Here is a 14,454-nt window from a genome sequence, read left to right as displayed (position 1 = left end):
CCCTAGGTTCAGTTGTTTCTGATACCCAGCTATGTCCCTGCAGAAAACCAGATCCCTCAGCTTTATTCCTTTCAGTGATTTCCTTTTTTTTTGTCTAAGCTTGTCCAAGTTGAGTTTTGTATTGAGCAAACCCAAAGAGTACAGATTAATTAATGGATCACTCACTGAACAACAATGTGTTTTCAGAGTGGCTTATTAATTTGGTATGGCTAAATGATAAGGTGTGTGGGAATGAGTGTGGAACCACTGAAGCATTTAAACAAAAAAAGTACTATGGTCAGATTTGTTCTTGGGAAGATCACTGGTAGAAATTTAAAAGATGAGTTTGATGGAGCAAAAGTCTGGAATGTGTTAGACTGGTTGTTAGAGGAAGACCTCTTGAACTTCTAATTTTGCTTCAGCAAATAGGAGTCAACTCTCAGATAATAAAAACTTAGGAAATAAATGAAACAAAATGAAACTGATTTTGAAAATAAAATGATTCATTACACACACACACAAACTCAATGCCACATAAGACTTTTATATGAACCTTCTGTATCCTGTTTTAGGTCATCTTAAAATGTTTTTTTGCAACTGCTACTCTTAAACTAAAATTGAGATTTGCCTCCTTCTCCTCTTCTGCAACTCTTTCCTTTTATGTGATACATTCCTTCTTTTTTCATTCCCTGGCTAATCCTGAACTAGGCTTACTAATTCAGGGCAAAATAGTGTCAGGTGTTAAGAAGGAGTACTTCCCTCTCAATAATAAGGATTTTCACAGAAATATTATTGTGGATTTTAATGGCACAAAGGCCAGACCACCTATTATCCAACATCTAGAGTTGAATCACAAATATAGAAAGAGATCCAAGAATACTAATTAGCTGTCGTAGTCTGCCAAAAAGCTAACTTGATATAAAAATTTTATTGCATGATATCTGTCTGTAATACTAGCCAAAGGACTGTATAACAGGCAGTCACAATTGAAAATGAACTTTATTATGCTGAATTCATTTCTCTAATGCGACCATTTCCCTTATCTTACATCCCAACAGCAATAATATACATGGAGATAAATCCAAATTGTGATTCAAATTTCAGAATGTGAGATTCACAGGTGTGGTGGTTTTTCTCAGCTGAATGTGAGGGGTAGATGAGTAAGAAACCTAGGAAGATTTAACAAAGTGAGGAGCATTGTTCAGAAAATCAGACAGGGGCTCAGCATGGGCAAGACTGTCTATCTTAAAAAAAGAATCTTCACATAATGCAACGAGAATGTACACGAGTGATATGCAGTTCAGGAAGAAAAGATAACTCTAAGGAACAAAAGCTAGGCTTTACAGACAGGCCCCAAAATATTATTGAGCACCTGTTTCTATTTTCTTAGTGTTGTACTTGTGTTGCCACTGGAGTCACAGAACCATTTGGCTGCTGTTTGTTTAGACTGGGTATGTAGTTAGCAGAATGAGTGTTGGACTCAGAGTCAAGAGAGCTGGGGAGGAGCTCTGGCTTTGCTATATAATGTCTGGGCCATGTCCAGAAGTCACTTACCTCAGAGCTTTAGATTTTGTAACTGCAAAATGGGACTATAATCACTGCACAGTCTACTTTGTGGGGTTGTTAGGATCAAATGATAGAATGGATTGGAGAGGCTTTGTTAATTGTAAAAGGTATTATAATTGTTGTCAGAGTAATTCATCTTCTGTATTTCAGAGGACATCGAAATGGTAGAAAACTAGTACCACAGGTCCAGTTTATTAATATTATTAATTTCTATAGCCTGATTAGTTTTACACATAAGTCTCTCTCTCTCTCTCTCTCTCTCTCTCTCTCTCTCTCTCTCTCTCTCTCTCTCTCTCTCTCTCTCCCCCCCCCTTGGTTTAAAAGTGTATTTGAAGTGTGATTTGATCAAGCTACTTTGTGGTTGATTGGGAGATCCAGGCTGGGTCAACACTATACTAAATCAGGGTCAGTTTAGTGTACAAAGTCATCAAACCCCTTGATCTTTATATATGTAGAGCCTCAATTTCCTAGATTAAAAGACAGTGACAAGCTCATAATCTTTTGCTTAATGCAATATCTTGTTGCCCTCTATTACTCAGGGTATCAAAGGAAGCTGCCAAATCAACCTGAGGGAGTAATTCTTAATTAGATTCGTGAAAACATACATGAATAAACAGTGCTGCCACTTCCATGAAAACAGGAACTCCATTTCCTTTATCTAATGACTTCATTCACATGCTGGTGGAGTGCCTTTTATCTTTTGTGCAGAATAGCCCTTGCTTAACAGAACAATAGCTATTCTGTGCTTTTTAAAAACAGAACTTTCACATACATTATCTCACTTGAACTAATTTTATTCTTACAACTACCTCCTTGCTCCGTCCCTTCACCAAGCTTCTTAAGTGTATTTCATCATCACGGTATCTTCATAATTGCTTTCCAGTCACTTTTCAGCTTTCTCCTTATCAACTGAAATTTTCTTAAACCTGTACATGACCAAATATTATTTAATTTATAACTCCAATGGTCTTTTCTCCATTCTCATTCTTCCCCAAACTCTTGGTAGTATTGGGTTCTTTTGAATTTTCCCCTGCTTCTTAAAAGTTTTATCTCTTGAATATTCTTCCCCATCAACCTCTGCCAGTCTTATTTGTTTGTTTTTCCTCCTCTGTCTCTTGGAAACTCTTGTTCCTCAGCACTTATACCCCTGACACCCTTTTCTCACTCTATGTTCTCTCATTAAGCTACTTTATCTGCTATTATAGCTTCAGTTATCATCTCCAAGCAACATGATTAAATCCAATCAAGATATCTTGCCCTTATCTTCCAGCTGTAAATCTCTACTTCTAAAGACATTCTAGGCTACTATAGATGGATGGGCTATGAGCACTCCAAGCTCAATAAGTCCTAAACAAAATTATGCCTTCTTAAACCTTTTGTATTCCCTCTCTTTTTAATGATTCTATAATTCACCTAATTGTCTAAGTTAGAGTCCTTTACTCTGACCCTTCTGTTTTATTGACATTGAATCAAACATCAAGTCCTCTCATTCTTCCTAATTATCGCCCAAATTTGTCTTCCCTCCATAATAACTACCACTTAAGTTTATATGAGACTAACAAATAGTTTTCCACCCATTCCTAACTGCTCTCTCTCTTTCTCCCTTTCCTCCAGCTCATCCCCCCCCACCAGATAAAAAATGGGTAACAAGAACATAAAATGATGCTAAACGTCATTATTCATTAAGGAAAAAATCAAAACCACAATGGGATACTATTTCACACACACTAAGATGCCTATAACCAAAACAGTCAGGCAATAGCAAGCATTATAGCAAGCATTAGCAAGGATGTGGAGAAATCAAAGCCCTCATATATTTCTGGTGAGAATGTAAAATGACATAGCTGTGAAAAACAAGCTGGAAGTTCCTCAAATAGTTAAGTATAGAGTTACCATGTAACTCAGTAATTCCACTTCTTGGAATGTACACAAAATAATTGAAAGCAGGGTCTTAAACAGATATGCTTACACCTCCATTTATAGCATCATTATTTGTAGTAGTCAGAAGTAGAAACAACCCAAATGTACATCCACTGATGAATGGATAAAATAATATGGAATATCCACACAATGGAATATTATTTGGCTACAAAAAGAAATAGAGTACTCATTCTCTTTTTTAATATTTCATTGATTTTTTACAGAGAGGAAGGGAGAGGAATAGAGAGTTAGAAACATTGATGAGAGAGAAACATTGATCAGCTGCCTCCTGCACACTCCCCACTGGGGATGTGCCCACAACCAAGGTACATGCCCTTGACCGGAATCGAAACTGGGACCCTTGAGTCCGCAGGCCAATGCTATATCCACTGAGCCAAACTGGTTAGGGCTAGAGTACTGATTCTTGCCACAACACAGATGAATCTTGAAAACATTATGCTAAGGGAAAAAATCAGACACAAAAGAACATATATGATTCAATTTATATGAAACTAGAGGCCTGGTGCAGGAAAATTCATACACTGGAGGGGGGGATCCTTCAGCCCAGCCTGTCCCCTCTCACAGTCCAGGAGCCCTCAGGGATGGGAGGCTACCTGGTGATCAGAGGAAGGTGATGCCCCCATCACACCTCTGCTGCTGCCACTGCCAGCAATGCAAGCCTCTGCTGGCCCTGGTTACCTGAGCCTCGGGTGGCCCTGGGCTGCTGGGCAGCGACATCTGATGCTTGCCTGTGCTTTGGGCCAGCCCTGGGTGGCTGAGGGGACTGGGACACTCCGGAGGCAAGGCTGACGGGACTGGGCGCCACCATCTTGTGGCTGTGGACACCGCCATCTTTGAGGGCATGACAGCCAATTAGCATATTCCCTCCTTATTGGCTGTGGGTGTCACCATCTTTGAGGGCAGAGCAGTCAATTAGCATATTCCCTCCTTATTGGCTGTGGGCGCTGCCATCTTTGCAATGGCATGATGGTCAATTAGGATATTCCCTCTTTATTAGATAGAATGTGCAGAATAGGCAAATCTATACAGACACATTGATAATTGGTTGCTTAGGTCGGGGCTCTTGCCAATGGGGAATTGTAGGCTGATAGCTAAAGAGTAGGACATTTTTTTTAAGGCAACGTGAATATTCTGAAACTGATTGTGGTGATCATTGTACAACTCTGTGAATATACTAAAACCCATTCAGTTATTGTACACTTTACATGAGTGAATTGCATGGTATGTGAATTATATCTCAAGCTGTTACAAAGGAAATGTTTTCTGGCCTTGTTCTCTGTGTTTGGTGCTGTCTGGGTGTGAAGGCAGCCTGATCCCCCTCCCCCCAACCTGCATTCCGATGCATATGCTTGCTAGCCCCAACCCCCTTTCCACTTGTTTCCTAGCTAGCCTTACAAAACCTGTTTATCTGCAGGCCACAGAAGATTAACTGCTGGTGCCAGCTATCCTGGTTAGTTGGTTGTAATCTCACTTCCCCCATTCCAACCCATGGGGGCTGCAAAGCCCGTGAAAAGTCTGGAATCCTGGTCCATATTTGGGAGACAAGAAAAATAAGGGGATAAAAGGGAAAGCTCCCCCCACATTCAATGCTCAGGCTTTGGAGAATGACTTCCCTGAGTCACTGCACTAGTGCATCAGCAAATACAGGTTTTTTTCCTGAATCTTCAAAGTACCAGTTGTGTGTCTTTTGGTTGCCTGGTAATTTCTGCAACATAATTTGGTTCCCTGACTAGGAAATGCACAGCCAAGTTGCCCCTTTGAGGCACTGCTGTGTGAAAGCAGACAGGTGGGCCTGTTTGACCGAGCCCCTGTAATGAAGGGAAAGACGCCACCAGTGGTTGACTGGGTCCCAGACTTCACCGGGCTCGGACAGATTGGGCCACCCTCCCTGGGCTCCAGTGGACTCCAAGAAAGACAGGAAAGCCCTTCTGGGACCAGACGTCTGGTTGGTAAGTGTCCCTGGGGAACCAGTCTGAGTTCAGGTCTGTCTTTCTGGACAGAAGAGGCGACTGATCATGGCCTAGGCAAAATATTTGCCTCAGTTCAAGGACTTTCCATGGGTGGAAGTCAAACTCAGACTGACTTGTGTGTGAATGTGAGTGTGAAAGTCTGCATGAAGCGAAAGTTACCTTGTGTTTGCCCTGTGTCTCCATTCAACTGGTAGGGACTACACGCACAAACATGGGAAGTAGTTCCTCTAAACCCATTATCTTAAAATGTATGCTAAATAATTTTAAGAAGGCCCCAGACTGCTCCCTGCAATGCAGCTGCCTCTCCATGAAACTAGTGGCCTCTAGCTTATGGCCAGGGATGGGAAACAGAAATTCCAGTCCTGGGAAATACATTCTCCCAAAATAGTCCATTGGGGAGAATGCTGAGATTCTGGGGAGGGGCAGTTCCCAAACAAGGGACAGAAGACATTGCTCTGTAGTGTAAACTTTTACTATGTTGCACATGACTGTATAAGAGTGTTTGTTGATATTTTGTGTCTCTTTGTTGTTTGTTTAATTTGTTTAAAGATGGGGAAAGTCCTGCTTTGGGGAAACCCAGTTATGTGTGGTGAGGCTGAACCTGTGACAGAGACTGCAGGTAAGTCCCAGCAGCTGCCAAGAATTTTTTTATCTTGGGGACTCTTGCTGCTATCCCTCGCAGAATGTTAGCTACCAGAAACTCTGAGCTAGTGAGATTTCTGTCTGTGTCTATAATGTAATGTTGGCTTTCTATGTTTTAGGAACTTTAGTTTGCTCTTCCCTGATTTATGTATATAGGGACAAAAATTACATAAGGAAGTAAGCTATGCAGGCTGGGTTGGGCAACAAGGTTAATGTTTCCATGATAATGGGCAGTTCTTGAATGAGGATGGACCACATTCTAAGGGTGACTCCCAGGTCCTGGGGTCATACAACTCCCAGCCAGGGGAGTATGTCCTTTCTTTGAACAGAAAGGGCAATCATGCTTAACTGTATAATTAATATTTCCCATAACTATAACTAGTCCCCAATTTTCTGTTTTTCCCCATAACACTGGGAGGAACAGGTCTATAGAAGTACCCTCTAGTTGTGAAGCAGGGGCACTCCTGTTTTCATAAAGGAAAATAAAATAAAATGGTACTTTCACATTAAGTTATCCCTGTTAGAAAATTGGTCAAGAAAATGCTTTAGGTAATAATTGACTTTAAAATTTCAAAGTTAAGACATAATAAATAGATGCAACTAAATGAAGGATTTATGATAAAGCTTTTCAGTAATAATTATAAATATATTAATAATAAAAGTCCAGTCACTTAAAAGGAGATTGACTATGCCCTCTGTTTGAGGAAGGGGCCAGTCATCCTTCTCCCTGTAAAAGTAGAGGAGCCTAAAAGAGAACAAGGGCAGACAGAGAAATGAAATCCCTTGCTCAGCTTTCCCCTCCCTATGAGAACAGGGACAATCTGAGGGAACAGCCAAGATAGCAATTTACAATTCCAGCCTCCGCCTTGGGAGGAGAGCTGTCCTGATAAGGCTCCAACCGGCCCTGAGGCCTCTGCGCCACCTGAAACCAGCTTTTCTAGGTTGCAAAAGAGAGCAGTGTAAAGAAAATGTTTAAACCTCTGCTGGAAGACCCACGTGGCTTAGCTGACCAGCTAGACCCACAAGTGTACATATAGACCCCAGTTAACGTCTATCTTAGGAATACTATTCTCAGGAAAAGAAGGGGGAATGATTTGAAGGTAGGCAATGGCTAGCTGGGAAAGAGAGCACCTGGCTGGCTCTGGTGTGCTTCCAACAGATGTAAAATTTTCAAACCCAGGAGCCCCAATGGGACCTTAACAATAAGGCCCATAGGGGACACATGAGAGATCTCTCAGGGAACTAATAATTAAAGGGATTAGGGAAGCAGTTCCCTGGTCACAGAACCTAAATAAAGCCTTCAATATTCAACAAAGCAAAGAAGAAGGGCCTTCCGAATTTTACCAAGACTAAAATATCAAATGAGGAAGTACTCTGGCCCAGACCCCAAGGACCTGTTGGACCAAGAAATATTAAAAATTACATTTCGTCACCAATAATTGGCCTGACATCTCAAGAAAACTGCAAAGTTAGAGAAGTGGAAGAATAGAAGTGCAGAAGAACTGTTTAAAAAAAGGCTCAGAAAGTCTATGTACATAAAGATAAGAAAGGCAGAAAAAGAAAGCTAACATAGCCCTGACCGGTTTGGCTCAGTAGATAGAGCATTGGCCTGTGGACCGAAGGGTCCCAGGTTTGATTCCGGTCAAGGGCATGTACCTTGGTTGCGGGCCCATCCCCAGTAGGGGACGTACAGGAGGCAGCTGATCGATGTTTCCCTCTCATCGATGTTTCTAACTCTCTATCCCTCTCCCTTCCTCTCTGTAAGAAAACCCAATAAAATATATTTAAAAAAAGAAAGAAAAGAAAGCTAACATAATGTTCACAACTATAGAACAAGTGGCCCAGGGAAGGGCTGTCCTGGAGGGCCAGAAACAGAAGCCACAACAGTATAGACAACACAAAAGATGGGGAGCATATGGGTCACAGAGAAAAAGGAAGAGACCCCTCACTTAGCCTTTAGATCCCAAGACCACATTCTTACTCCCTTCCCATGGAACTGTTTCTTAACAGTCCGGCTACTATCAAAAGCTGAACTCATTATCACCCAAACCTTATCATGTTATCTCTAAGGAAAAATGTGGCAGTTTTGAATCCACACAGCTAGAGGTCTGGGAACAGGCTGCGGGGCCTGCTCCCTTTCCCCCTGCTCTTTTCTCCAGCCTCATAGGCCTATACATAATTTTCCAAAGTCTTTGATAACTTAAAGGATTTAGAGCTTTCTTGGGTTAAATGATAAACATCTAAATACTTTGAAATAACAGGATACTGAAACATTAATTAATCTGAGTTTGCCTCCTCTAGAGAATGTAGAGGATGAAGTTGAATCTGTTAATGAGTAAGTCTTGTATTTCATTTGAAATCTCTCTTAAAATATGAATGTATTGCTAACCTGAGGAATGTTAATTACTTACATGTACCTAAAAATTAAGATTAAGAATTCTAACTAATTGTAAGGAAAATATGGCTTTGGTATAATAGAAAAAGCATAAGGCATGGAAATGCATTTTGAAGGAGAAAGAAGATGATTTCTAAAGCTGGTTATTTCTAAAAGTTATAAGAATGTTTCTGAAAGTTATAAGAATGTTATGAAAGTTATAGAAAGTTTGTAGAAAAAAATGTTAAAAGAAAATTGAATGACACAAACCAGTAAGCCAGGACAAGCAGAACAGGGAAACTGAGATAGTAAAACAGCAGTTCTCAGCCATCTAGAATATCCTATCTTTCCTATACCAAGGACACTTAAGAGTAAATGATTTGCATTTTGCCTCCCTAAACAGAGGGTGAATAGCTTATATCAATGTACTCAGGGAGACTGATAGCAGAAATCCAATTAGTGTCATTTTCTGTGTACACCCAAGGATAAATGAAGTTAGAAAATAAGCCTTATTTTGGTTAGTTCTTTTCCAGTAAAATGCTTATATTATATTAATAAAATATTTTAAAATAAAAAACATATTTTAATCAATGGAACTGAAGTTTGCTAACCTATGTTTGTGTCTAATACACTTTGATATATGATATTTTGGTAAAACCAAATTTTACAATCCTTCAAGAGTTTGAATTTTAAGAAACTTTCTCTTGAGAACCAAGATGGCGGCATAAGGTATAAACCTGTATGTGCTGCCCCCCACAACCACATTAAAATTACAACTAAAAGACAAAACAGCTATCATCCAGAACTACGGGAAAGCTGGCTGAGTGGAAGTTTTATAACTAGAAGGAAAGAAAAAAACTCATTGTGACCGAGTAAGAGGTGCAGAGGTGCCAAGAGCAGAGGTGCCCTGTTTGAGATGGCTACAAAGAAGAAGCAAAGAAAAATGGAAGACGAAAACCGTGAATTTTAAAGTTGAATTTAAAGTTGAATGTACCTACCTATATAGTTTAAGTTTAAAAAATTTGGCTCTCAAAAGAAATTTCAATTGTTGTACTGTTGATATTTGGCCCTGTTGACTAATGAGTTTGCTGACCACTGGCCTAACCTAACAAACTGAAGTTGGGTGAGAGAGCTCCAAAACTTCCAAACCAGAAACAAAGAGAAGAAATCTGCTGATATCGCTGTAGCTCCTGCTGGGTGGACTCACACAGTGGTTGACTTGGAGTTCCAGGAGCCAGGGTACCCAGTGGTCAGATACCAGATTTCAACTCCTCATATCCATAAGGATCACACTCAAGAAGCAGACTCAGTGAGCACCAAAGCCCCACTGAAGCAAGTCCTACCCCATAAGGGTGTCTCCAGCCCAGCAGTGCTTCCACTATAGACACAGCAGGTCCTCGCAGTCAGCCAAAATGCAGAGACAAAGAAACATGTCAAAAATGAAAGAAATGGAGGAAAGCAAACTAATGGAGGACATAGAGTTCAAAACCACAGTTATAAGGTTACTCAAGAATCTTCTATGAACCTCCGAGGAACGTAGTGAGACCTTCAAGGATCTTAATGAGAATGCAAAAAAAAAAAAAAAAATGGAAAAGGACCAGTCAGAAATTAAACATACATTGACTGAAATTAAGAATAATATACAGAGATCCAACAGCAGGCTAGAGGATCCCAAGAATCAAGTCAAAGATTTAAAATATGAAGAAGCAAAAACACCCATCCTGAAATGCAAAAAGAAAAAAGAATCCAAAAATATGAAGATAGTGTAAGGAGCCTCTGGGACAACTTCAAACGTACCAACATCCGAATTATAGGGGTACCAGAAGAAGAGAGAGAGCAAGATACTGAAAGCATATTAGAAGAAATAATGACAGAAAACTTCCCCTACCTGATGAAAGAAATAGACTTACAAGTCCAGGAAGCGAAGAGAACCCTAAATAAGAGGAATCCAAAGAGGACCACTCCAAGACACATCGTAATTAAAATGCCAAAGGCTAAAGACAAAGAGAGAATCTTAAAGGCATCAAGAGAAAAACAGTTAGTTACCTACAAGGGAGTATCCATACGACTGTCAGCTGATTTCTCAACAGAAACCATGCATGCCAGAAGGGAGTGGCAAGAAATATTCAAAGAGATGAATAGCAATAACCTACAACCAAGATTACTCTACCCAGCAAAGCTATCATGTAGAATTGAAGGCCAGATAAAGAGCTTCACAGACAAGAAAAAGCTAAAGGAGTTCATCACCACCAAACCAGGATTATATGAAATGCTGAAGGATATTCTTTTTTTTTTTTTAAAGATTTCTTTCTTTCTTTCTTTCTTTCTTTCTTTCTTTCTTTCTTTCTTTCTTTCTTTCTTTCTTTCTTTCTTTCTTTCTTTCTTTCTTTCTTTGTAGTTGTAAAGAGGAAAATGCCCAAATGCTTTTTCTTTTTCTTTTTTTTTATTGCTTAAAGTATTACAAAGGGTATTACATATGTGTCTTTTTTCCCCTCCACCCTTGGCAATCCCCTGGCCTCCCCTACCCCCCCCCCCCAGTGTCTTATGTCCATTGGTTATGCTTATATGCATGCATACAGGTCCTTCGGTTGATTTCTTACCCCCTTCCCTTCTTCCCCCCAACCCTCCCCAGCCTTCCCACTTGAGTTTGACAATCTGTTTGAGGCAGCTCTGCCTCTATATCTTTTATTATTCATAAGTTTATAATGGTCTTTATTATCCATGAATGAGTGAGATCATGTGGTATTTTTCTGAAGGATATTCTTTAAGAAGAAGAAGGAGAAGAAGAAGGAAAAGAAGAAGAAGAAGAAGAAGAAGAAGAAGAAGAAGAAGAAGAAGAAGAAGAAGAAGAAGAAGAAGAAGAAGAAGAAGAAGAAAAACAAGAAGGAGAAGAAGATGAAGAAATAGAAGCAGGGGCATAGAAAGGGAGTGGACTGACAATTCTCAGGGGGAAGGGGGTGTGGGGGGTGTGGGCAGAGATTGGACAAAAATCTTACACCTATGGATGAGGACAGTGGTGAGGGTAAGGGCATGGGGTGGGGTGGGAACCAGGTGGAGGGGAGCTATGGGGGGAAAAACGAGGAACATCTGTAATGATCTGAACAATAGATTTATTAAAAAAAAGAAACTTTCTCTTGACCCTGAATTGTCTTTAGATCATCTCAATAGGCTCTGAAATGCCTTGAATGTTTGTTTTCTCTCTCATGAAGGAAAATTTTATACTGAAGATACATAAGAACCTTTGTAAAATACAGTTATAACTAATGGTTATTACTTATAATGTTATAGAATGTAGTGCTTTATAGAAAGGACAAAAATCCATGTCATCTGCATTGTAATTAAATCCATAACCATATCATTTTAAATTTCTTGTCATTTAAAGACAGTTACTGATTTCTTATAATGCATTTGGAAAAATATTACATCTTCTGAAGAGTCCATGGAAAGGACTGACAAGAAAAATCAGAAGATCTTAAAGCAAGTTAGTGTATTTTTCTCCCTATATTATCCCTCTGAAATTTAGCAATTCTTAATAAATGAATCATGGCAATGCATTTTTTTGCATAAATTCAGTAAGACGGGTTTCTAATGGTGGTTTTATTGACCGAAAACTTTGACTGGAGTGTCATGTTTAAAAGAGTCCTGTCTGGACTCTGAAGACTTGAAGCCAATAAAAGTGCCGTGGAGAAAGCCTGGGATCTTGCTTGGTAGCCCTGAAAATGGATGGCACTGGAGCCTAAGGCCCATGCCCTGCCATTGCTGGTGTTTGGTCAGAGTGGAAGGGGAGCAACAAGGGAGCCTCTGTGTCCCTGCTGAAACCCCACGCACTCTAGGCTGCAACCAGTAGGAGGGCTGCTGAGATAGGCCTTGAAGCTTAGGGCACGAGCCTGGGGGGAGCCACTGTAGGTACAGATCTTGGTGAGGAATTCACCTAACAAACCCATCAAATAGCACAGGCAGGCCTGACGGTAGCTGGATGGCTTAGCTTCTCTGCCCTAAGGAGCACATTCAATCATGAAATTCTGGCAAAGGTGGTTAGTTACCATTCTTGTTGTGTTTATGCAAACTATCAGGCCATATTGAAACTAGACTTAATGCAATAGATGGATTGATCTTAATTTGGCTCTGTAATAAAAATAAAGGTGATTTTAAGGAGAAAAATATTATTTCAATAGGAAATTATTAAAACTGAAATGTTTTTTTTCTTTTCACCAGACCACTTGTTGTAATTCTTGCTGTTCTAATTGCTCAATAATACTAAATTTTATAATACAGTTTGTCTCCACCAGGTCACAAGCCCACCTCCTTCAGTGCCCAGGCCTCATCATCCCTCTGACAGAGAGCAAGGATCTCTTGGCTCTGAAAGAAACCTTGTCCCTCCTCAGCATTGAAGCAGTTAAGAGGAGGCCACTAACACCCACTTTCTCTGAAAGAATTCAGAGCCAATGTCCTTGAGGGGATGTGTTAGGCAGTTGGACAAACATGAGAAGAGCAAGGATGATGGGCCAACTGGAGGAGAAATGGATGGGACCCTGAGATATGCTTCTCACCACTCCAACTGCTCTGAAGCCAGAAATGAAGAAACCTGTGTAGACTCCCTCTCCTTTCCTCTAAAAAACCCAACAGGTTTTAGAACAGCTAATGGAGATAGAATCAGTAAGCCCTGAAGCTCCAGATGTTATTCCAGACCAGGTCTCTGGACTGCCACTATAATCCCTTGGGTGATGAAAGTGAAAAAGACTCGAGCTGCTGAACACCATACTCCCTAGCTTTGATTCTTCTATTGAATCCCCAAGGCTGAAAGTCAGCTTGAGGATCAAGGAGGGAAATGTGAAGGTAGCCTGAGCCCCTCCAACCTGCATTCTGATGCATATGCTTGCTAACCCCAACCCTCTTTCCACTTGTTTCCTAGCTAGCCTTGCAGAACCTGTTTATCTGCAGGGATCATAAAAAGCTGCCACAGATGATTAACTGTTGGTGCCAGCTAGCCTGGATGGTTGGTCATAATCTCACTTCCCCCATTCCAACCCATGGGGGCTGCAAAGCCCATGAAAATCCAGAAGTCTGGTCCATATTTGGGAGACAAAGAAATTAAGGAGATAAAAGGGAAATCTCCCCCACATTAATGCTTAGGCTTTGGAGAATGACTCTCCAAGTTACTGCACTAGTGCATCAACAAATAAAGGGTTTTTCCTGAATCTTTTGAGTACCCATTGTGTGTGTTCTGGTTGCCTGATAATTTCTGCAACATGGGTACTCAGGGCATGGTTACAGAGATAAATAAGACTCAGAAGCCTTCAAGGAGCTTATGATGGAGACAGATAGCAAAATAAGCAACTATTATGATAGAGTAAAACGAAGTACGCTAAAAGAGCTTGGGGCTTCTGGCAGAAATAATAGATAGTTATGACTTATGCAATAAGTAAAGATTGTTTCAGCTAAGAGGCAATATTTAACCTGGATCTTACAGTATGAATAAGAATTCAATTAAAAAAAAAACAACAAAGCCTCAGGGTGCTGTTGGGACAAGTGTCAAAAAGAAAGGTCATTCCACCTTGAGGGACCAGCATATGTGAAGGAATGGCAGTATACAGTTATCTAGCACAGTCAAGGGGCAACCAATAATTTTGAAAGTGCATAAGGAGTGTAGAAGGGTGTTATGAGAGATGAATCTGGAATGGTAGGTTGGAGTGAAATTCCCGAGGGCCTTGAATTCCATGGAGCTTGGAATATTTCCTGAGATAGGACTTCATTTCACAAAGCAGTGGTGTCGTAAAACTCTCAGTATGAATCATAAATAGGTATCTATGACACTACCACTGACTAGCTGTGACCTTGGACAAATCACCTAAACTTTCTGCTCCTCAATTTCCTTAACCTGAAAATGAAGATAATGATTCTACTCATACAGTTTAGTATCGTTAAAATGAAAGGGGAATGTGGTAGACACTGTGAGCTCAATAACTCGATGTCTTCACTATT

Source organism: Myotis daubentonii, chromosome X (genome assembly GCF_963259705.1).
Source record: "Myotis daubentonii chromosome X, mMyoDau2.1, whole genome shotgun sequence".
Classification (NCBI taxonomy): Eukaryota; Metazoa; Chordata; class Mammalia; order Chiroptera; family Vespertilionidae; genus Myotis; species Myotis daubentonii.
Note: the sequence above shows the minus strand (reverse complement) of the source record.